General features: G+C 37.1%; 1 protein-coding gene across 4 annotated transcripts in view; it reads left to right on the plus strand.

Annotated features, from left to right (window-relative positions):
- Positions 1 to 25,795, plus strand: part of Pak1 (p21 (RAC1) activated kinase 1) — a 149,154-nt gene that overhangs the window by 41,498 nt on the left and 81,861 nt on the right. For 2 of the 4 annotated variants that reach the window (XM_076843939.2, XM_076843941.2), the window contains exon 1: positions 21,282 to 21,455. The exons of the other annotated variants lie outside the window; for them this stretch is intronic. The gene's annotated coding sequence lies outside the window, so the exon portion shown is untranslated. Of the gene's footprint in view, positions 1 to 21,281; positions 21,456 to 25,795 lie in introns of those variants that run through there. 4 annotated transcript variants of the gene reach the window in all.

The raw sequence follows: 25,795 nt of genomic DNA on the forward strand, positions 1-25,795 counted from the left end.
ATTTTTGTTACTCATGCCTTATCTTCCCTTTTGACCTGGGAGTTTCTCAAGTTGTTTTCAAACTGTAAGTCATACCCTTGAGTTGTGGATTTAAATTGTAGGTTGGACTGGCATTTTAAAAAAGTCAGATAGAGGGCTTGGGGCTGGGGCTCAGAGGTAGCGCACTTGCCTGACATGTGTGAGGTACTGGGTTCAATTCTCAGCACTATGTATAAATAAATAAAGGTCTATCAACAACTTAAAAAAAATTAAAAGAAAAAGTCAATAGAATCCCCCAGAGAAAATGTCAGGATATATTGTATGTGGAAAGAGCAAGGATTATTTTGTGCAACTTTTGTTGTAGTTTTATGTTTATTGATTTTTCTGTGTGTGTGTGCGAGCACTTGCACACCTGTGTGTACTAATTACCAATATAAAATGCATTCTTATTGTAAGTTGGAGTCAAAACAGTTTAAAAAACTATTTTAAGGAACCGACTGCCTGATATTTACATCTTTTATTCTTAGGACCTAGTACAGGATCTAGAATAAATTTTCTGATGTATGTGCAGCTAAGACTTGGTTATAAGACTGAAAGACAAGACTGAATATAATTGCTTAATATTAACATAATATACAGATAACAGGTATAAAATGTATTAAAAGAAGGGAAAAATTATCTTTAAAAAAGTTGAGTATTGAGCTGGGGATGTGGCTCAAGCGGTAGCGCGCTCGCCTGGCATGCATGGGATGCTGGGTTCGATCCTCAGCACCACACAAAAATAAAATAAAGATGTTGTGTCCACCGAAAACTAAAAAATAAATATTAAAAAAATTCTCTCTCTCTCTCTCAAAAAAAAAAAGTTGAGTATTCAAGTACCTAAGTAATCTTTAGAAGGTATTCCCAGTTTTAATTTAAACTGCTTATCACTAGCTTGATTTTGGTAAAATACTAATTTACCATTATTTGCTGAACATCCACATCTTTGGTTTGGCCTTTATTTCCATAATCTGGTCTCAATATATCCTTTTAGTATCATCTACCATAACTATAGAGACTCCATATCAGTTAAACTTATCTGCTTTCTAACTCTAACCACAACATTTCTTCCTTGATGTCCTTTGTTTTTGTTTTTTAAGATAGTCTTATTATGTTACGCAGGCTGGTCTTGAACTCCTGGGCTCAGAAGTTCCTCCTGTCTTGGCCTGTGGAATAGCTGGGGCTTCAGATCTGTGCCATGGTGCCTGTCTACTTGAAGTCCTTGATTAGTCTATTATTTACTTTGTCTGGTGTCCTGTACCTAGCTACCACAAAGATAAGAAATGAGGGCTGGGGATGTGGCTCAAGCGGTAGCATGCTCACCTGGCATGCGTGCGGCCTGGGTTCGATCCTCAGCACCACATACAAACAAAGATGTTGTGCCTGCCGAAAACTAAAAAATAAATATTAAAAAAAAAAAAATTCTCTCTCTCACTCTCTCCAAAAAAAAAAAAAAAAAAAAGAAATGAGCAATATTGGGCTGGGGATGTGGCTCAAGTGGTAGTGCACTCGCCTGGCGTGCGCGTTTCATCTTCAGCACCACATAAACATAAAAATAAAAAAAAGATGTGTCCACCGAAAACCAAAAAAAAAAAAAAAAGATTCTCTCTCTCTCTTAAAAAAAATGAGCAATATTAAAATCCTACCACCTGAGAGACTCACTTAATATTCCCACATCAAATGTGGCCTGATAATCCCCAGTAGAAAGTTCTATTTCCCTTTCCTGCAAGATGTTCGAGCTTCTCACCATAGGCAGAAAGAGCCAGGGCCAGTGACCTTCATATCTCTGTAACTTTGTTCACAGGGAAGACATATGATAAATTAATCAATATACAAATAAGGTTAAGATTTTGGATAACATTAAACTTTAGGAACTTGGGAGATGAGAAAAAAACAAGTATATAAGAATCATGTGTTAGATGATGTGTTATACATGAGGAAATGAGGAAATGTTGTAATGAGACTTCAATATTTAATTTAATATTTGAAATATTCCGGACCCTCAGTTCGTGGGTTTTAGAAGCAGAGAGATTCTGATTGTATTACCATATAACAACTCTTGAAAGTCCATGCAGTATAAAAGGCTAAACTGTGGCTAAATACCTATACTTAAAAACAAACCTGTTTCCAATAAAATTAAAAACTTTTATTTGAAATAACAACAGAGGGCTGGGATTGTGGCTTAGCAGTAGAGTGCTCACATGGCATGTGTGAGGCACTGGGTTTGATCTTCAGCACCACATAAAAATAAATAAATAAAATAAAGGTATTACGTCTGCCTACAATAAAAAAATATCAAAACAACAACAGTTTAAGTAGTTAAGAGCTATATTTGTCCAGAAAAACAACCAGTATGATACCCCTTACCCTGTTTTTAATCATGAATATTTGGTTCATGCAATTATGGAGACTGAGCAGTTTCATGGTTTGCCATTTGCGAGCTGGAAAATCAGGAGAGCCAGTGATGTATTTTAGTCCAAGTCTGAAGACCTGGAGAAGAGCTGAGATGTCTCAGATCAAGCATACAGGCAGGAGCAAATTCAGTTCCTAAGCAGATGCCCACCTACACACAGTCTTCTGGTTCAAATACTAATCTCATCCTGAAACACCCTCACAGACATACCCAGGAAAAAAAAAAAAAAAGCAAAACAGTTTAATCTGGACAGCCTGTGGCCAGTCAGGCTGACACATGAAATTAACTATCACAGGAGTTTAGTTTCCTGATGTCTAAAAAATATGGGAATAAATTTTCAGCTCTGCTACTTGCGGTCTGAGTGACTTAAGGCAAGTTACCTAACTTCTCTAATCTCAACTTTTTCATCTCTAAAAAGGGAATAATAATTGCCTCAGAAGCTGTGAAGATTAAATGAGGTAAAATTACTACACTGACTGGCATTTAATGAATATTTGCTTAATAATTTCCTTTTCCAAGAATTGGGCATTTGTCCTTGAAATACTGGTAAGAATTAAATGAGGGAAATATTTGAGATGTCCAATATGTGACTGGGAGCTCTATAAAGCCCATAGCGTCTTTTCTCTTATATATCCTTTCTCCAGTGTTTTTCTCACCAAGATACAGACTTTTTTTTTCTCTTTAAAGCCACTTCCTGGGGAGAAAGTCCAATGTAAGCTGTTACAACTTGCCTTTGGCCCCTCCCTGAGCTCCGTTCATTCCTGTAGGCTGGGAAAAGGAAGTTAATTCACATTGTCCAACTCAAGTTAAACTTCTCTGGCAGAACGCCTGCCTGCCTAACCTTGGGAGAGATTATAGCCGGGTAAGAAAGGGGACCCCTGGGCAAGGTAAGTAGGAAGGGCTTTCTGCCCAGACTGGAGCCCAGGAGGGCAGATCCTTGGGAAAGTAGGCAACTGGAAGTGTGGGGAAAGAAGTCAGCCCTGTATCTGACTTCTGATTTTGTTAGAAAGGAAATAGATATTGATTTTTTTAAACCTGTAGAGTGGTAGTGAGGAGGAAGAAAGGGAGAGAGGAGAGGAAATGCTTGCAAGGTAACTGAGATGTATCTTTGGGTAAACTAATGGAAGGAGCACCAGCCTAAAACTTGGCTTCCAGTCCTGGCTTTCCCACAAATAATTTTGTAAATTATTTGTGCATTTGGAGTCTTGGTAAAGTAAGGGGAGAGCTAAAATGTTTATACCTGTTGAATAAAGTATAGAAAGAAACCCATATACTCTTAAGAGTTCAGAGGGATTCAGAAGATAGAAGTTCTGTTTGTTTAGTCTGTATTAGAGTTTCTCTGGTTTTATAACTGTTGATATTTGGGTCTGTATAATTCTTTGTTGGGGGAATGTTGGGGATGTGAGACTGTCCTGTGCATTATAGAACTTTCAGTAGCATCCATCTCCTATCCAATAGATGCCAATAGAATTCCCCATCCTCCCACAGTTTGACAATCAAAAATGACTCTAGAAATTGCCAAATGTCTCCTGAGGACCAAAACTGATCTAGTTGAGAACCAGTGGCCTATATGCATATAAATTGTGGGGACAGTTAAAATATAAAACTAATGATAATATAATCTCATACTTAAATAGCACATATTATAACAGTGTTCTAAGTCTTTAATTATAATAAGTCATTTAATCCCCATAATAATCCTATGAGTTAAGTACTATTATTATCACTATTTTACATAGGTGAGGAAATTGAGGGAAAGTTAGTTGAGTGAATTAATAGCAGCTAATGTTTTTATAAGTATGTGTCAGGGACTGTGTTAAGTACCTTACTTGCAAGTTGTCTGATTTAATACTTGTAGTCACTCTGTAAGATAGGTTCTAATGTTATCATGGTTTTATAGGTAGGGAAACTGTTATGTACTTAACTGGCCCCTGAGAGTTTTTTTGTCTTCCTGATAAAACACTTTAGTTTTCAGAGCACTTTTTTCTATTTTATCCTCAGAACAATACTGTGAACTAGGTAGTATTATTGCCATTTTATAGTTGAAGAAACTGAGACTCAGAGAGAAGGGAACTTGTACTATAGATTGCATGGTAACTGATGGTATACATTCTGTGTTTATTTGTGGTTGACAGTGATGTTTTCAGCTGTACCAAGTAGCAGGTAGTCAGGTGACATAATGAAAAGGAAACACTGACTCCTGATTGTGATGGAGGGAGAGCTGAGAGAAGCTACTTCTGCTTTGTAACCTGGGATTTGTTGGTAAGGGTTTCTTCTGTATATGTACTCTCCTGCCCACGTCTTACTTCCTGATGTGGAAGTCCTTTGCACTGATGGTGTAAAAAATTCAAATTATGTTATTGGCTTGTTCATTTACTTAATATCTGAGTTCTTCAGTATTCTATCCTGTAAGCTCCATAAGCATAGGGACTCTGTTTTGTTCACCACAGTATTCCTGCACAGTGCCTGTATACAGTAGTTACTTTATTTGTAAATATTCTGAATTAATAGGCAATGTTGTTTTGTCTCTCTGATAATGAATTAAGGGAATTAAGTGAAAAGAGATTAATTTATTCAAGATTATACAGAAATTTGGTTGTAGTTTTGGGACTAGTTTTGATCTACATCCCTATCCCTTTTGATTTTTTATTTTGAGACAGGGTCTCACCAAGTTGCTAAGTTTCTGAGGCTGGCCTCGAACTTGCAGTCCTTCTGTCTCAGTTTCCCAAGTCCCTGGGATTACACCTCATTCAGCTTTACTTTTTATTTCTATAGATTTAATTTGCCTACCTTGGACATTTCCTAAAAATGAAATCATATGATATGTAATCTTTTCCATATTGTTCCTTTCCCTTAGCATAATATGTTTAAGACATACCCATATTTTAACATCTATTTTTTGTTACTAAACAATATTTGGCTTTTTTTTTCTGATTAATATTCCATTGTATGGAATCCTGCTTATTTGTATCTATGCAATTTTCTTTATTGCCAGATAATACTATTAGATATACCACACTTTATTCATTGGTTAGTTGATGGCTATTGAGGTTGTTTCTACTTTTTGGCTATTATAAGTAATGCTAACACAAACACATTTAATTTTATGTGGATGCATATTTTTATTTACTTTAGTTATAGCTCTAGGATTGTAATAGCTGGATCACATGTTAATGCTTTGTCTAGTCTTTTGAGGCACTTCTAGAATTTTTTCCAAAGGGGTTGCACCATTTTACAACCCCACCACACTGTATGAAAGTTCTAATTTCTCCACATTCTCCTAAACACTGGTGAGTTATTACTTCTGCAGGTATCAGTGACACCATTAATACACAGGAAATTTGATATTATGATGTTTAGGATCCTCTCTAGTTATAGTATATTGTGAAATTACTTGGCTTTTGAGGGACTTTCTTTACTTGGTTCTTCTAAAGAGTTCCATTTTGTTGCAGCTACATAGATGACTATTCCTGTTCTAGTCCAGAGTGGGGAAAAGATGCTTTATTTATTTCTTAGTTGGCCTTCCTTGCATTCCCATCTCAGAGAGATTATTTGTCTTCTTCATTCCATATTCTGGTGAAAAGGGATAACTCGGGAGAAGGTCCATTTACTTCAGCATGGCATAAGCCCTGTAAGGGGGAAGGACCCCTGGAGAGGGAGTTGAGAAGACATATTTTGGCATTTAGTTGTTTATTTACTCACGGTTAAGATTGGTCAAGTCGGTTTTTTCTTTTTATGCTTCCTATCAAATTGAAAAGAGAATAACATTTCTATTACATAATTTCTCAAGGTTTATATGAGGTATAAATGATATTGTAGATGCCCACAAACCATATACATGTGAATTATTTGCAAAAATTAAGAGTTACAAATATTATAGTAAAAATAATGTAAATAATGTAACAAATAAGGCAAATACAAGGAATAGTGCAAATTATTAATAAATGTTATAAAAGAATGCAAATAATAGCAAATTGTGGTAAATAATATAGCAACAATGTAGCTAAATAACTGCATTTTAGGCACTTTTGTAGGTACTTTTAACATTTTTCAGCACTTCAAAATAGTTATTTAACCTCATTTGATAGATAAGAACTTCTAGTTCAGAGCATTTAAAAAACCAGCCTAAAGAGGCAGAGTCAGGAATAAAAAACTAGGTCTAACTCTAGAGTCTTTCTCTTATATTTTGCTGCCTATTAGTAAAGAGATCTTTTCCTCTATTTCTCTCCCTTGTTTTGAAAAGGTCTTGATAATGTGGGTCACATTGGTCCACTTTAAGAAAGGATAAAATTTGCTCTTGTTGACAGTTAAGCTTGTCCCCATAGCCTAAACAGTTCTGAACGCTGGAGGAGACAGTAGGTCTGAGACTAATTTAGCCAACTGGTTATTCAGACACTCATAGGTCTGGCCCAAAATCAGAACAAGGGCTTTTAGAATAACAGAGTCATTATCTCAGTGTTGAAGGAACAGTTGAGATCATTAAGCTTCATACCCATCAATAGGGGAGTCTCTGGATATATTCTTCACTGGAAAGACTGGTGTCTTTGAAATCTCAGTTTGACTCAGTTCAAGACTTGCCATCTTCTTTTTCTTCTACCACAACCCCTGACATCTAATCATTACCAGATGCGTAAGTTTTAGAAAATGATTTTCCTTGGCATTCCATGAGCTCTATATAGTAGTAAGGAAATATGAGGTTCAGAGTCTAGTCACAGCCTTTCCTCTAACTTCATTGTGTTGCCATGTGACCCTGGAATAACATCTTCTTTCACTACTTTTACTGTTACTGCTCTATTTCAGATCTTTGTCATTTGTTTTCTTTTCCATTAAAATTTTTTTTTTGTAAATAATCAAAAATTTTTATTTTTTGGATTATTTGAGAATGAGCTGCTGTCACAATGCTCCATCAGCCCCAAAGTATTTCATGTATAATAAGAAGAGTCTTATGTAAGCACAGTGCAACCATCTATAAATCAGGAAATTAACATTGATCCATTACTACCATCTAATTGTTTTTTTTTTGGGGGGGGTACCTGGGATTGAACCCTGGGGTGCTTAACCACAGAGCCATATTCCCATCTCTCTCTCTCTCTTTTTTTTTTTTTTTCAGTATTTTTTAGTTGTCAATGGACCTTTATTTTGTTTATTTTTATGTGGTGCTGAGGATCGGAACCCAGTGCCTCACACATGCTAGGCAAGCACTCTACCACTGAGCCACAACTCCAACCCCCATCCCTTTTTAAAAAAAATTTTTTATCTAGGGGCTGGGATTGTGGCTCAGCGGTGGAGCACTTGCCTAGCACAGGCGGGACCCGGGTTTGATCCTCAGCACCACATAAAAATAAAGTCATTGTGTTGTGTCCATCTACACCTAAAAAATAAATATTAAAAAAAAAATTATCTAGAGACAGGGTCTTGCTGAGTTGCTGAGGCTGGCTTTGAACTCACAATCCTCCTGCCTTAGCTTTCCAAACTGCTGTGATTATAGGCGTGTGCCACTGCGCCTGGCCCATTACTACCATTTAATTATTCCTCAGACCCACTCAAGTTTTGCCACTTGGTCCCAGTGGCTTTTATAACAAAAGAATATAGTTTAGAATCATGTTACATTTAAATTTCAGTTTTCCCTTGACTTTGATACCTTAACATTCTGAAGATTACAGGCCAATTGGTTCATAGAATATTGGATATTTCAGGTATTTTAAGTGTCATAAGTAGTTTCAGGTAATACAGGTTTGGCAGGAAGTATTACAGAATCGATGCTATGTTCTTCTCAAAGCATCTTTTCAGATGGTGATGGTTTCAGTTTGTCTCATTACTGTTGCTATTCATTTTGGCAACTTGCTTAAATTGGTGTCTGACAGGCTTTTCCGCTCTGAAGTTACTCTTTTCTTCCGTATAATTAATATGTATTTTGTAGGGCAATACTATGAAATTATGTAAATCATTTTCCTTGCCAAACTTTCAAGTATTTAGTTATTTCTATCTATATGGACTTAACATTATTCAATGAGTAATAATCTTGTGCTATTGTTAGTAATTATTATTATTATTTTTTGATGCTCAAATTTCAATTTGGCTAGTAGAATACCCATAAAGTTGGTCTCTATTGTTTTTGACATGTCCCTATCAGTTTTGAATACTTCCTTCCTGTTATGGTTAGGATCTAGAGATGTCCCCTCAAAAGCTCATGTTTTGGGGGCTGGGGATGTGGCTCAAGCAGTAGCGTGCTCGCCTGGCTTGAGTGTGGCCTGGGTTTGATCCTTAGCACCACATACAAACAAAGATGTTGTGTCCGCCGAAAACTAAAAATTAAATATTAAAAAATTTTTTAAAAAAGCTCATGTTTTGGGATCATAGACCCCAATACAGCAAGATTCAGGTGGCACATTTAAGCAATGGTAAGAGCTGTAACCTCATCAGCCTATTAAGCTGTTTGATGGGTTAATAATTTGGATGGACTAAGGGTGGTAACTATAGGCAGGAAGGGTGTAGTTGGAGAAAGTAGTGCCACTTGGTGTGTGTCCTTGGGGATGGCATTATATTTTCTCTGGCTCTTAGTGTGCTTGTGTTCTCTCTGTCTCTCCGCGCCCCCCCCCCCCCACCTCTTTCCTGGATCATGAGCTGAGTAGTGTTCTTCTATCATGTCCTGTTGCTTTCATGTTCTGCTTTACTCAGGCCCAGAGTGGAGTGGGCTGACCATTGACTGAGACCTCTGAAACTGGGAGTCCAAAATAAACTTTTCTGCTTCTAAGTTATTGTTAGGCATCTTGGTCATGGTAACAAAAAGCTGACTAATACAGTTGCGATTGTGGTTTGGATCTGGAATGCCTCCCAACAAAAGCTCATGTGTTGAAAGTATGGTCCCCAATATAGCAAGGTTTTAGGTATTGATTGGATCATAAGGGTTCTGAACTCTTCAGGGGATTATTGATTATATCATTGCTTTCCTGGACAAAATTGAGGTTTATTTGGATGAATGGTTAAACATTTGAAAATAATTTGACTTTAATGCCTTTTAAGTGTATTTGTAAAAGTGTATTTGTATTCTGTGTCATTCCATAGAAATGTGTGGTAGTGCCTGTTTTATTGAAACACAGCCTTATTCTGGGCTTAGAATATAGAATATAAGGAGTGACTGATTCTGTTTGAGGAGTTCTTGGAAGACTTGGTAGAGGTTTGACATTTGAGCTGGGTCCTAATAGACAGGCAGAGGGGAAATTGATGGGAGAGCAATTTGCTGCTTCAACTTTCCTGATGGAGATGATAATATCTCAAAGATTGTCTATTTCATTACCAGACACTTCTAATTATTATAATGTTCTTATAGAATTCTTCACTCCTTTCCTCCCTAATCTCTCTTCTTGGTTCAGAGGACACAGGTAGTTGATATGGCATAATGAGTATAGAGCCACTTTTTAGGCCATTCCTTGCATATATTCTTTTCAGGTCTTCAGCATTTTCTGTTTATTTTTTTCCCCCATGCTGGTCTTTCCAGTTCCACTCATTTTTTCCTTCATTCATCCATTGTTTATCCATCACTCCTGTAGGCAAGGAATAGTTCTGAGGTCTGGAGATGAAGAGTCTTTGCCTTTTTGGAGGCTATGTTTTATTGGAGAGAATCAGCCAATTGGAAGGAAATATGTCAGAGGATGATATGTGCTAGGAACAAAATAAAGCAGTGGTTGGGGATAAAGCATGCTGATAAAAGCCAGGCACAGTGGTACATACCTGTAATCCCAGAAACTTGGAGGATTGCAAGTTCAAGGCCAGCCTAGGCATAACCCTGTCGCAAAATACAAAATAAAAAAGACTGGGCTTGTAACTCAGTAATGGAGGAGCACCCCTGGTTTCAATCCCTAGTACCAACAACAACAACAAAAAAGGGCTGATAAAGAGTGGAGAGAGATTTTTATCATTTTATAAAGAATGGGCAGGGAGGACTGGGGTTGTGGCTCAGTGGTAGAGCGCTTGCCTCCCATGTATGAGGCCCTGGGTTTGATCCTCAGCACCACATAAAAACAAATAAACAAAAAATAAAAGTTATTAAAAAAAAGAATGGGCAGGGAACACTTCTGATAAAGTAATATTTGAGCAGACACCTAAAAGAAAGGTGGGAATAAGCCACGTGGCTATCTGAGAGAAATGTGTTTCAGGCAGAATGACCTGCCTGAAAGGCCCAGAGGTGAGACTCTACATAGCCTTTTTGGAAAGCCAGGATTCCAGGAGCAGAGTGAGTAAAGGAAGGAGAAGTAGGGGTCAAGGTCAGAAAAGTACTAGGGTGGGATGGGGGAAGGAAGTGGGGGGATGAGGTCAGATCATATAAGACGTTCTAAATTAAAATAAGGACTTTGGCTTTTACACTCAGTGATTTGGGAAACTATTGGAAGATTTGAGAAGAGAGTGTTGTTTTAAAACTTACATTTTATTTTATTTTTTTTAGAGAGAGAGAGAGAGAGAGAGAGAGAGAGAGAGAGAATTTTTTAATACTTATTTTTTTTTTAGTTTTCTTTGGACACAACATCTTTGTTTGTATGTGGTACTGAGGATCGAACCTGGGCTGCACGCATGCCAGGCGAGTGCGCTAACGCTTGAGCCACATCCCCAGCCCCAAAACTTAACATTTTAAACGAATCATTCTTGGGGGCTGGGGTTGTAGCTCAGTGGTAGAGCACTTGCCTTGCACTTGTAAGGCACTGGGTTTGATCTCAGCACCACATAAAAATAAATTTAAAAAAGAATTACTCTTGGAGGCAAGAGTAAATTTAGTTTAGGCTAGTAATAGCAATATTGTAAGTTAGAATTTTTCAGTAGTGGTACTATTAACATTTTGGGCTGGATAATCTTTGTTCATGTTTGTGCATTATAGGATGCTTAACAACATCTTTAACTTCTAACTGCAAGATGCCATTTGCGTCTCCCTAATTGTATCAACCCAGATTCCTATTGCATTGCCAAATATTCCCTGGGGAGCAAATTCCACCCCTATCTCACCACCCTTAGGAACCAATATTCTAGACAAAAGTTGCTGGTGATTTGGACCAAGGTTTAGATATTAAAAGTGATGAAAAGTGATTGGAATATAGCTATATTTAAAAAAATTATAGTTGTACAATACCTTTAATTAATTAATTAATTAATTTTTATATGGTGCTGATGATTGAACCTAGTGTCTCACACATGCTAGGTGAGTACTCTACTACTGGAGCTACAGCCCCAACCGCAATATAGCTATATTTTTGAAGGTAGAGTTGATAGGATTTGTTGTTGAGTTTGATGTGCAGCTCCTAGAAAAATTAGAGTCAAAGATGAATCAGATTTTTTCAGCATACTACAAGTGATATAGCCACATCAATATTTATAGCAGCACAATTCACAATAGCTAAGCTATGGAACCAACATAGATGCCCACCAATAGATGAATGGATAAAGAAATTATGGCATATATACCCAATGGAATATTACTCAGCCATAAAGAAGAATAACTATAACATTTGCTGAGAGACAATCACGGTCAGTGAAATAAGCCAAAAAACCAAAGGTCAAATGTTTTCTCTGATATGTAGATGCTAACCCACAATAAGGTCGGGGGTTGTGGGGGAATAGAAGTTCAGTGGCTTAGACAAAGGGGAATGAAGGAAAGGGAGGGGGGATAGGAATAGGAATAGGAAAGACAATAGAATGAATCTGATGTAACTTTCCTATGTACACATATGAATACACCACAGTGAATCTCAACATCGTGTATATCCACAAGACTGGGATCCTAATTAGAGTAAGATATAATTCTTTTTTTAAAGAAATATTTATTTATTTTTTAGGTATAGATGGACACAACACAATGCCTTTATTTTTATGTGGTGCTGAGGATCGAACCTGGGTCCCACCTGTACGAGGTGAGCGCTCTACCGCTGAGCCACAATCCCAGCCCAATAAGATACATTTCATGCTAGTGTAAATATATCAAAATAGATTCTTCTGTCATGTATAACTTAAAAAAAAAAAGAAAATTAAGCCAAAAAACTGATGAATCAGATTTTTGGTTTAGTAGAGTAGAATTGCCACCTATTGAATTAGAGATATAGCTGAAGGAGGAACAGATTTTGGACCTGTTAAATCTGACAGTCAGTGACACAGCATGGTTTCCTATTGTCCTTAACAATGTCCTTATCCTTGAGGATAGGAACTAGGTCTTACCATCTTTGTATACATGATGACTAGCACTTTGTCTGGTGTGTAGAATATGTTCATAAGTGGTGAATGGATGATGAGATTATTTATGTAATGTGGCTAACAGGTTTGGAGGGTTTAGTCCATGGATCAAATTTGCCATCCTCTTGCCCCATCCTCCCACGTAGCTGGAAGGACAGACCTGTGTCACCGTGCCTGGCTTGATTACTGTAGTTTTGTAATATGTTTAAAAATCTGGTAGCGTTATGTCTCCAACTTTGTTCTTTTTGGTCATGATTGCTTTGACTGTTTGAATTTTTTTGAGGTTTGTTACTCCCTAGAGTATTTTTAAAATTTATTTATTTTTTGTTATTTTATACTCCACTTTATTTCAGAGAGTGTCCTTAAGAGGTTATTGGCCCTTCCATCTAATTACTACAAGAAATATGGCATATTTAAATGGTTGTTTTAAACCCCAAATCATCATGGGTCGACTGACTTCCTTTATCTGCTGGTATAAGTTTTAAATTTTAATTCAATAAATATATTGTTCTACAAGTTTTTTTGTGTTTGCAAAAGAATCAAATAAAAGCAATCATTTTCAAATCTATAGGCATTTCAGTCAAAGTAGTTGTCAAAGATATAAGCTATTAGGTTGAAAGCTGTACTCTATAAATAAAATTATGGTAAGTGAAATAAGTGGTGGAGCACTTGCCTAGCACGTGAGAGGCACTGGGTTTGCTCCTTTCTAATTAATATTATTGATTATTAGCTTTTATAATAGTTAACAGGTTTTGCAAACTTATAAGTCTACAGAGGTCATATATGTTACCTAAAAGGGCCTACTTAGGCCTCAGAAGATTCCACAAACAAAAGACTACTGGCCAGAGTCCATGGCTAGTAAGAGTAATATGTGAATTATTTACTTTGTAAGCCAAAGTATTATATAAATGCAAGGAGTTGTTGCACTTAAGACAAATTAACTTGTAAAATTTTTAGCGAGTCAATTGTTAACTCTAAAATTTAATTTCTTTGTATAATTTCTAGCAAGTCAGTTGTTATCTCTAAAATTTAATTTCTTTGAATGTGTGGCTTCATCTCTAAAGTCCCTTCTGTTACCTTATTTGATTATGCTTTTTCATTGCTTTAGCTAGTAGTTCCTTCCTTGATTATAAGCTGTTAGCCTTAAGTAATAAATAAAATTGCTGGCATCTTACCAGTATGTCTCAATTTCATAAGTCTTGTGTTTTATCAGAGGGAGCCAAATTTAGCCAAGTTTCCTATAGCAGCACCCATGATTGGGGGAGAAAGAGAATGAGAATGTGAGGGGAGGGGTGGGCGGGGGGAAGCCTTTTATAACTAAACCAGCATTTGGATTTTCAGAACTGAAATCTAAAATAGAATATGTCTCAATTTGATCTTTCCTGCTGAAGGTATCTGTGGTCCTGCCTAACACTGTGTGATAGGTTTTTTTTTTTTGAGGGTGAGGTCTTTTTTTTCTTTCTAATTATAGTTATACATCATAGTTGGGTTTATTTTGACAAAAGTATGCATGCATGGTATTTGATTTCAATCCCTGTTTTCCCACATTTCCCTCCCCTCTTCCTATCCCCTATTCTCCTTCCTCTATCTACTGCTCTTCCTTTCACTCATTTATTTATTTTTGATTGGTATTTTCTACATATACACAAAGGTAAAATTCCCTGTGTTATATTTATATATGCATATAATGTGATTTTGTTAAATCCATCCCATATTTCCTCCCCTTTCCTGCTCCCCCATCTCTTCCTTCTGTTCCATTGATCTTCCCTTCTGTATGGCATCAGATCTCCTCACCCCACATCTGCCTTCTTTCCCTTATTTTGTTCTTGGTTCTACATATGAAAGAAAACAATCCGAATTTTCTGAGTCTGGCTTACTAGCTTGGCATGATGTTCTCCATTTTCTTCGATTTACTGGAAAATGCAATAATTTATTAAAAAAATCTTTAGTTGTAGATGGACACAATATCTTTATTTTATTGATTTTTATATGGTGCTGAGGATTAAACCCAGTGCCTCTTGTGCTAGGCAAGTACTCTATCACTGAGCTAGAACCCCAGCCTGCCATAATTTCATTCTTCTTTATGACCCAATAAAACTCCATTTGCATATATACCATATTTTCTTAATCCATTCATTTATTGAAAGGCATTTGGGCTGATTCCATAATTTTTCTATTGTGAATTGTGCTGCTATAAACTTTGAAGTGCTTGTATCCCTATAGTATGCCGATTTTAGTTCTTTTGGATAATACCAAGGAGTGGAATAGCTGGGTCATATGATGGTTGCATTCCCAGCTTTTTTTGAGGAATCTCCATGTTGCCTACCAGAATGGTTGTACTGATTTGCAGTCCCTCCAACAATGTATGCATATACCTTTTCTCCTGCATCCTCCTCAGCATTTACTATTATTTGTGTTCATAATAATTGCCATTCTGACTGGAATGAGATTAAAATTTTAGAGTAGTTTTTATTTGCATTTCCCCAATTACTAGAGATATTGAACTTTTTTTTCATATATTTGTTGGCAACAATATTTTTCCTTTTTCTTTTTGTTACCCACCATTGAACCCAGATACACTTAACCACTGAGCCCCATCCCTAGCCCTTTTTATTTGTTTATTTAATTTTGGTGTTAAGTTTTTTGAAAACTTAACACTGAGGCAGGTCCTCTTGCCTCAGCCTTCATAGTTGCTGAAGTTCTTTTTATATTCTGGATACTAATCCTCTGTCAGAGGAGCAGCTGGCAAAGATTTTTTTCCCACTCTGTAGGCTGTCTTTACATTCTTGTTTCCTTTGCTGTGTAGAAGCTTTTTAATTTAATGCTTCCCCTCTTATTGATTTGAGTTTTTTATTTCTTGAGCATCAGGGGTCTTGTTAAGGAAGTTGATACCTGCACCTGTATGTTGGAGTATTGATCATATGATTGCTTTGAGCAGTTGCAAAATCTCTGGTCTAATGCCTAAATCTTTGATCCATTTTGATTTGATTTTCTGTGCAGTGTGAAAGATAGGGATCTAGTTTCATTCTTTTACATAGGGATATCCAGTTTTTCCAGAACCATTTGTTAAAAAGGCTATCTTTACTCGCAACATATTTTTTGGCATGTTTGTCAAATATCAGATGATTATAAATATGTGGGTTTTTTTCCTCTGTGTCCTCTCTTCTTTTCCACTGGTCTTCATGTCTATTTTGATGCCAATACCATGTTGTTTTTGTTACTATAACTTGTGGTATAATTTGAGATCAAGTATGGTTATCATGCTCAGGATTGCTTTGGCTATTTTGGATCTCTTATTCTTCCAAATATTTTTTTTTATTCTGATGATTTTATTTTGAATTAGCTTGAGTAACATATTATTTTTAAAATGTCCATTTCATGAGAATTTTTAGATTAATTTCAATACAGTTGTTCATCATATTTATTTATTTATTTTTAAAAAATTCTTTCTTTCTTCCTTCCTGCCTTCCTTTCTTTCTTTCTTTACACAGGAAATGGAAACCAGGAGTGCTTTTACCATACAGCTACATCCCCAGGGGTATGTAAGAAAGGAAATATTTAGAAAAGTAAATAAGTTTATTTACTTACTTATTGAGAGTCTTGTTAAGTTGCTGAGGGGCTAACTCAGTTGCTGAGGCTACCTGGAACTTGGGGTCCTCCTGCCTCAGCCTTCATAGTTGCTGAAATTACAGCTGTGTACCAACATGCCCAGAAACTTACATTTCTAATTCTCCATAACTGTTATACTACTTCCCTCTTTTACTCCTGAATATTAAGGACATCTATCCTTTCTGCTAGAGTTTATTAATTTTCAAAATATTTTTAAAAATTAGTTGTAGATTTTAATTTTCCTTGTTTATTATCAATTTTATGAATTTGTGATTTTACATGATTGTTTATTTTATTGTACTTACTTTGGCTTTAATTGTTCTTTTTTTTTTTAAAGAGAGAGTAAGAGAGAGGGGGGGGAAGAGAGAGAGAGATTTTTTTTTTTAATATTTATTTTTTAGTTTTTGGTGGACAAAACATCTTTGTTTGTATGTGGTGCTGAGGATCGAACCCGGGCTGCACACATGTCAGGCGAGCGCGCTACCACTTGAGCCACATCCCCAGCCCTAATTGTTCTTTTTTAGCTTTGTGAAGTAGTTTAAATAATTGCCCTATATGTGTATGTATGTATGTATGTATATATATATATATATATATATATATATATATATATATATACACACACATAATTGCCCTATATGTATATTCCCCCCTTCTTATGTATAATTTTTCCTTCAAGCAGTTCTTTGCCTGCACCTAGACACTGTATATTTTATATCTACATTATCCTTCATTTCAAAATTTTCTTTCATTATATCTTTTAGTCAGTAGTTTTTAATAATCTGACATTGATCTTCCAAATAATTTAAAGATTGTTTTTTCCAGTTCTTTGAAGAGTGTCATTAGTATTTGATGGAGATTCCATTGAATCTGTATATTACTTTTGGTAGTATGGTCATTTTGACAATATTAATTTTGCCTTCCATAGATATATTTTTGCTTCTTTTACCTCATCCTGTTTATTCTATTCAGTTTTCTAGGGTAGCACTTTGTAGTTTAATATATACCAACCTCCCCTATTAGTGGTGATTTCCTGGAGGTATAGGTCATTTTTTGGAGATCTTTAATTCCCAAAACTTAGGACAGAGAAGAGCACATGATAAATGTTTAATAAGTACTTGAAGAATACTTACTAGATTTGCAGGTGACAGAGTTTAGAAGGGAGAACTAATATGCTAGTTGGCAGAGGGAGAGGGTAAGAGTTTGAATAGATGGGCTAAAGCCAGCAAGGTGAAATTTAAGAGGATGAGAGTAAAGCTCTGCATTTTATGGGTCAAAGAAATGGCAACATATGAGCAGACTAAGGAAACTTAGCATGATGCTATTCTTATGAAAATGGTAGTTTTGCTCAATGTCAGAAAAAGCCACTGCAGTGGTTAAAAATCCAGTGCAGCTGCAGACTGAATTATTGGAAATACTAAGTATAATTAAAGGAGGTGATTGTCCTACTATATTATGCTGGGGTTAGAACAGTCTCAGAGTTTTATGTTCCTCTTAGGGATACTAGACATTTAGAATCATTAAAAGAGGACTCTGTTTAGTGGAGGTGTCCCTAAAACTCTAACTTCCCAATCTGCAGTGCGATAAGCATAGAAATTGTGAGGTATTTAGAAATGTTTATAGCAATTTGACAGAGTAGCTTTATGTCTAATGAATCTAATAAAAGAAAGTAACCTTCATCTTATCCTTTTTTTCACTTGATATTTTCCCTTTATTTATTTTATTTTAATTGACTGTTTTTCAGAGGAGTTCTGGGTTTACAAAACAATTGAGCAGAACATACAGAGATCTCTGTACATCTTCTGATTTCCTTTAATCAACATGTTGCAATAGTATAGTATTAATGAACCAATATTAATATGTTATTATTGATCAGAGTCTGTAGTTTATATTATAGTTTATTCCCTGTGTTGTATAGTTCTGTGCATTTTGACAAATGCATAATCCACCATTATAGTATAATACAGAATATTTTCATCATTCTAAAATGTCCTGTACTTTACCTTTTCATCCCTAATCCATTTTTCAAATTGGCTTCTTTCACATAACATTCTACATTTAAGAATTTTCCATGCCTTTCTGTGTGGCGATAGTTTCTTTTTATTGCATATTCCATTGTATGGACTTACCACAGTTTATTCACTCACCTATTGAAGAACATCTTGGTTGCCTCTAGTTTTTGGCAATTATGAATAAAGGTGCCATAAATATTGATGGGCCACTTTTTATATAAACATAGTTTCTATCTTATTTGGGTTAAATATCTAGAAGTGCAATTGCTGGATTATTTAGTAAGTATATTTTGTTATGTAAGAAACTGCCAAATCATCTTTCAAATTGGAGTCCATTTCCATTTCTATTAGCAGTGAATGAGTATTCTTGCTGTTCCATGTCACATAATCATTTGGTGTTGTCAATATTTTGGATTTTGGTCATTTTAATAGGTATGTGGTGATATCACATTGTTGTTCTAATTTGCAGCTCCCTAATGACTTACTTACTATGTTGAGTATTTATTTACATGCTTATTTGTCATGTGTATATATTCTTTGGTGAGGTATTTGTTCAGATCTTTATGTAGACCATTCTTTTTATTGGGTATTTGTTTTCTTATTGTTCAGTTTTAGGAATTCTTTGTATAATTTGGGGGCTAGGGCTGTAGCCTGTAGCAGAATGCTTGCCTATCATGGGTTCAATTATTTTTAGCACTGCATAAAAATATATATGTAATTACTTAAAAAAACAATAAAAAGAATCTTAAAATAATTCTTTTTATAATATGGATACAAGTTCTTTATTAGATGTGTTTTGCAAATATTTTCTCCTGGTTTGTACCTTGTCTTTTCATTCTCATAACCTTATTTTTTGCAAAACAGAAGTTGTAAATTGTTATCAAATCTAACTTGTCAATTTTTTCTTCCAAGGATCATATTTTTGATATTATATCTAAAACGTTGTTGCTAAATTCGAGGTTATCCAGATTTTCTCCCGTGTTATCTTTGAGACATTTTATAGTGCTGCATTTTATATGTAGTCCTATGATCCATTTTGAGTTAATTTTTCTGAAAAAAATCTGTGTTTAGATGATTTGTTTATTTATTTTTATAATGCTAGTGGAAAGTGATCTCCCTGTTCCTGTGTATATTCCAGCAAAGCCTGGATGACCGTCTATAAGAGGATGCCACATGGGGTGGAAAGTTGAATAAGATGACATGGTGTGATTATTGATAGTTTAGTTTGAAAAACTGTGTCCAAGTCAGAGAACTTTTTCTGTTATTTATTCTGTAAATGGGTATGAAAGACAGTGTAAAGTGAAGGTCTTATACTATCTTTCATTCCAATTTATAGAGTGAATAACAGAAAAAGCACTTTTGACACTGAGTTCTCAGAATGTAGTTGATCTCCTCATCTTTATTATTGTGTCAATCTAGGTGTCTTCAAGAAATTTCGTCTACTAAATTTGAGATCTCTGTTGGTTGGAACAGCACATGTCCTCAGGGCCTAAGAAGGGTGAATAAATACTTTTAAAAGTTCCTTCTTTATTCATGGAGTTCTTCCCTAACATCTTCTTCAGTTAGACTAATTTGGGCAAACTGAATGAAACTGTAGATGTCTGTCAAGAAGATTGATTCATACCATAAAAATCAGGCATAATGCTGGTTACCTGTTCTTTGCCAGGCAGTAAAGAGAGAGAGATTGCAGTTAATAGAGGTCTCATGTAACACAGTGATCTCATGTAAAACAGCATGGCAGACATAAATAAATAAGCAAGAGAAATAAATTAAGCATAGGTTTAGGAGTCAGACCAGGGCATGGATACTTTAATCATTTACCAGATGTTTGATCTTGGTTAAGTCACTGCTCTCTCTTATTTCATTCTGTCTTATACCCATTCTGCTGCTGTTTCTGCTAAGCTATATCTTTAGAATGAGGTTATGTTTTCATCTTATTTTACATTAGGCTAAATTATTTTCTGTCACCTGAGCTCTGTAGGAATATACTAAGTTGTTTTCATGTCCCCTTCTCCATGGATCAGTCAGTGATCTTTTTAAAATATTAGATCTTGTCATTCTGCTTAAAAACCTTCTAAAGTCTTCCTGTTGAAAAGGGGAATGAAATCTGAACTCCCAATTATGACCTGGAAGAGATAATCTGTGTAACCTGACTCCTGCCTTGTCTTTCAAGAGCAAGGGTGGGTTGGGTAAGAGGGGTGAATAATTAAGTAATACTGCCTCCTAAGGAGCATTTGACAAAGTGTGAATGTGTTTTTTTTTTTTTTTTTTCAGTTTTTGGGAGACACCCATTAGGGGTGTCTGATCTGTAGTGTGTTGGTGAATAATCTGTAGTGTGTTATTCAGCTCAGTTTCCATCTGCATGCCTGATACACAATTAGGTGCTATAGAAATGTTGTATGAGACTACATTTTCCTTGACCTCATTTTGACATACGTGATTTTATATAGTGCCTCCTTTATAAGGTAGATGTGAGTTTTATAAAGCATATGGTACACAATATAGCTCTTAATGACTAGGTAGCTATTGAGGTGTTTTGTTGTTGTTGTTGTTGTTGTTTTTTTGCCTACAAGCATTTATGAGAGCCCACCCAGCCTTTTCCTGGGACATCATTTTTAGGAGAATAGAGTAGGGGGATAAGGTGAATCTGCATCTCTTTCCGGAGGCTTACTGTGATAAAGAGTTCTGAATCTGATTTGAGGTCTAGAAGACTCCTCTGTGCCAGCTGCAGAAACTAAGGCACCGAGGAGCTCTGGTTCTTTTTCCTTGACTCTGGGGCTCACCCAGGACTCTGGCAGGCCTTGGAAAGCTTGGCCCTAGAGAGAAATTACCTCCTACCAGAGAAGGCGGGGGAGAAGAGGCAAGACGTGGGAAGGGAGCCGTCACCACCCTCAGCACTTTGCAGAAAGGAGAAGCGGCGGCCTCCTCCCGCCTCCTCCCTCCCTCCTTCCCCGCCCCTTGTCCCTTCCTTCGTCAAACCGCCGGGGCGCCTGTTCTGCTGCTGCCTGCGAGGGCGCGAGCGTGCTGCACCTCGGGAGCTGGGCGGCTGCGTTGCCAGAGCCCGGCCCAGACAAATCAAGCGAGCTAGTGGAGCCCGGGCTTTGTGCGCACCGCTGGGCGGCTAGAGGGAGAGGTGCGGCTCTGCGACAGAAACAATCGCCAGAGATGCCGGGGCCGGCTCTCCGCACCAGGTAATGCCGGCCCTGCCTGCGGTTTGCCCAGCTGGGCTGTGCTCTGATCGGGTCTCTGCTGGCTTCCGGGAGTGGAGATGTTGGGGGAGTATTACATTCCCCTTATCTTAAGGGACCCTTAATGAAAGAAAGGGCGGAGGGTGGTACCTTCACTTGAGCCCACCCAGGGCTAGGCCTTCACTGGAATCAGAGCTCTGGCCAGGGAGGGTGTGAAGGGGAAGCTGGGCTTTTGGGGAACTGTTCCTCTTTAGGGGGCCCACTCCTTTGTAAGGACTCCTCTGCTTGGTGGCCAGGCTGATGCTTTCCTTGCCTTGGCTGACAGCCTGCTTGCTGGGACCCAGGCCTGTGGGCATTGTTTTCTGATAAGAAGTGGAGGGAGCTGGGAGATGGGAGACCTGGGTGCTGGTCCTGTTCTGGCGGCCTCTGTGAACCTCAGTTTCCTTATCTGCAACGAAGGGCATGACATTCTGTTTGGAACTCTGGCTTTCCCAGGCTGTCAGTCTTTTGGAAAGGTGATTTAGTTAAAGGGTTTGAATAGGTTGTACAGATGTCCCCCAACACTGTGGGAGACCTAGGTGAACTTGGTACAGGCAGACACTGGTATCCTGTCTTTCATCCAGCCTTTTGTATGGCATCTTGATGGTCTGTTTAGAACCCAGTGAGTTCAGGGGCAAGACAGAGGCTGAGAATGCCAATGCTTATATTAGGGTTGACTGTAGGTATGTTATGGGTAGGGAGGTGGCGTTGAGAAAAAACAGGTCAAAGTATGTTAATGTTTTTTCTTTGACCTGGCCAATTCTTCAATAATTAGATATAAAGCTGCTTTAAACTAGGCTGCCTTCTCTAGAGCACTCTATTTTGCTAAGTAAATGACAGACCTTGAGACTGGGTAATGTCTAGATCACTATAATTCTTCCCTTCTTTATTATTTGGCACCAGGAAACTCATGTCAGGCCTGATACTAACCTGCTTGATAATTTTGAACCTCCTTTCTTTTCCCAGTTTTTCTGTGACTCTTCTATCTCTCTTTCCTTTTCTTTCTTTCTCCTCCTGGTCATTTTTCCTGTCCCTGCCCCCACCTATCCACCTCTCTTATTCCCTTCTTTCTGCTCTCCTCTTGTTTTCCTTTTCTCATCTCTCCACCTTCATAAGCTTTTTTTCTCTTGGGTCCTCTGCCTCTTGTTTAGACTTTCTTCTCTTTTCCTCTTAGAATTTTTGGTTACAGTTTCTCATTATATAGGTTGCTTATATAGGTCCTTAGCTGTGGTGTTTGTGAGGTCCAAACATTCCTTGTTTTCTACCCAACCCCCTGCTTTTAGCTTTCACCTAAATTTTATCTTCCCCAAATGTCTGTCTCTCTTTACTGCCCCCATGCTTTGCCTTGTGCATGACACATCTTTATGGATTTGTTCCCCACCTTCTTCCCTTGAAGTGTGGAGGGCAGCAGGTGGACAATGGGGAAGAAGCAAGATTGGAAGTGGGCAGCTTTTCAAAGCTGGAGTTGGAGGTGAGCAAGAGTGTCAGGTAGGACTGGGCAGAGGCTAAAATTCCCTTTGAGATAACTGACTTGGAAATGACCATTGATTCTTTGGCAGTTTAGAAGAACTGTGACTTGGAGGAAAGGAGGTTGACCTGTGAGTCAAGGGAGAAAAGGAGGTAGCAGGGGTGCTGGAGAGAGAAGAGAAGGAGCAGTCCTGGAGGAGAACACAGTGGTTTTTTGACGAAGAAGGTGACATGGGCACCTGGGTGGATGGGGTGGGCATATAAGGAAGGATTATAGGTTTGGAAAGGGGACCATATAAGTTCATTCTCTCTACTCTTAAGACTGGCTATTTGGGCTTGTTTATATTTTTATTCTGCAAATTTTTCTTAAGCAGTGGCCCCAAAGTGAGGGGTGAGAGTGGAAGCAGATAAGAATGACAAGACTGCTGTTTTATTGGCACTCACTGTGTGGAATGTGGAATGTGTATGTTTCAATGTGGCACCCATTCATTCTATGAAACATCATCTTTATACTAATTATACTAGTATTGGGGATACAAAAGTGGAAATTGATCTCAGTACTACTTTCAAATTCAGGTCAAGGATTGTGGAAGCTCATGTGATAAGTTTTGTAGAGGGAATCTCAAGGGGGCTGTGATAATGTAGAGGAGGGAACTTTAAATTCAGCAAGTCAGTGGCAAAGCTGGGATCCAAACTCAAGTCTGCTCTAATGGTGATATCAATACACTTACATCATGTTATCAACCATGTATGTGCATAGAGTGTGCAAAGAGTAAAGTGCTATACAGATGTTTTTTGGATGTTCCTGAATGCATTCTCAAGCAATGAAAAAAAATGTTCAGAGGCTATAGCCTGAAAGCCTAGTGATGCCACTGTCTAAAACTGAGCCTCAGTTTTCAATGAATAAGGGAAAAAGTACTATAGAAGGTTTTAGGACTTGATAATTGAGCCCATGTTTAAAAAAGGAGTCCAAGAGGTATATAAGAGTGCTTTTTTTTGAGTGGCAAATATGAAAGATATTATTTTTAATGACAGTGATATAGCAAACATAAAAAAAGAGATAGGGAAGAGATTAAAGTAGATTTGAGTTCAATTCAAATCCTAATTTTACTGTTTACTAGTTATCTGAATGTTAGTTTCTCTAAGCTTCATATATAAAATGGAAGATATATCTATCTTGAAAGGTTATTATCAAACTTAAAAGTAATTATATAAAAAAGAAATAATAATTGTATTTATATTTTTAATAGTTATTCTTATCTTGTAAAAATAAACTCTCAAGTCACCTCTGAAGAAAGTCTTCCTTGACTCCTAGACTTTTAAGGGCCCCTTGTCTGGATTCATTTAGCACCTTTGTGCTTTTTCTCAACACTCATTACTGGCACTTTAAAAAAAATACCTTTATTTTATTTATTTATTTTTTATGTGGTGCTGAGGATTGAATCCAGTGTGTCTCACATGTGTTAGGCAAGTGCTGTACCACTGAGCCATAAACCCAGCCCTTGTGACACTTATATTTGGTGTAGTTATTGTGATTTATGTGTCTTCTTCTCCTTGCTTGTGAGTTTTTTGAGGGAAGAGACAGGGTCTAGTAAATCTTAGGGTCTACTGAGTGCCTGCTTTTACCAACTTTTATTTAGTTGCTAAGTATATTTGGTAAATACAAGAGATTTAATTGTTACTTTGTAAAAGCTTATTGTCTATTGAGGGAGATGAGTCATAACAAAGCAAATATAATTAAAACTAATGACAGATACTGTGAAAACCAGGAGTTCCATTTGGTCATGTTAGGTTTTACCATCTACTGGACAACTGCACCTGCATTTCTCACCAGTACCTCAATGTGGGTGGAGTTGTCTAATAGGTAGTTATTAGTTTGAAAGAGCTGTTTGGCAAGAGAACATGGGCATCATCACTATACCTATGGAATGTAAAGCTATGGGAATGGGTGAGGGCATCTTGGGAGTGTAGTGTAAGAGTAAAGGGGATTCTGAGCCTTAAATGTGTGAGGATAACTGGAAGAGGGTCTACAAAGGAAAGAAGAGTAGACAGAAAAGTGGAAGCAAAGCCAGGAGAATGTGCTTCCCCAGAAGTCAAGAAAGTGTTTGAAAGATAAGGGAAGGCAATTATGTTGAATGTCAGATCTCTGCTCAAAATCCTGTAGTGTCTTTTGGTGGAATTGTAAATTAGTACAACCACTATGGAAATCAGTATGGAGGTTCCTCAAAAGACTAGGAATGGAATCATCATACAACCCACTTATACTACTCCTTGGTGTTTATCCCTAAAGAATTAAAGTCAGCATACTATAGGTGATACATGCATATCCATGTTTATAGCAGCACAATTCACAGCAGCCAAACTGTGGAACCAGCCAGCCTAGGTGTCCATCAGCAAATAAATGCATAAAGAAAATGTGGTATAAATACACAATAGACCACAAATTTAAAGCCATAAAGAAAAATGAAATTATGTCATTTTCAGGAAAATAGATGAAATCTGAGACCATTATGTTGAGTGAAATAAGCCAAACTCAAATGTTTGTTGTATATTTTCTCTCACGTGTGGAAGCTAGAGAGGAAAAGAGGAAAAGAAAGGTGGGTGGGCAGGGATCTCATGAAAAATCAAAGGGAGATCTGTAGAGTTAAAGGACCAAGGGATGAACAGAGGGGATAGAGAGGGGAAGTGCCAAGGAGTGATATTGGCCAAATTATATTGTTATATTGTGTGCATGTATGAATACGTAACAACAAATCCCATCATTATGTACAGTTATAATGTACCAATAAAAAATGTGGAAAGAGAAAAATACCTCAGTGTCTTCCTATACTTGCTAC

The sequence above is a fragment of the Callospermophilus lateralis genome, chromosome 2 (genome assembly GCF_048772815.1).
Source record: "Callospermophilus lateralis isolate mCalLat2 chromosome 2, mCalLat2.hap1, whole genome shotgun sequence".
Taxonomy (NCBI): Eukaryota; Metazoa; Chordata; class Mammalia; order Rodentia; family Sciuridae; genus Callospermophilus; species Callospermophilus lateralis.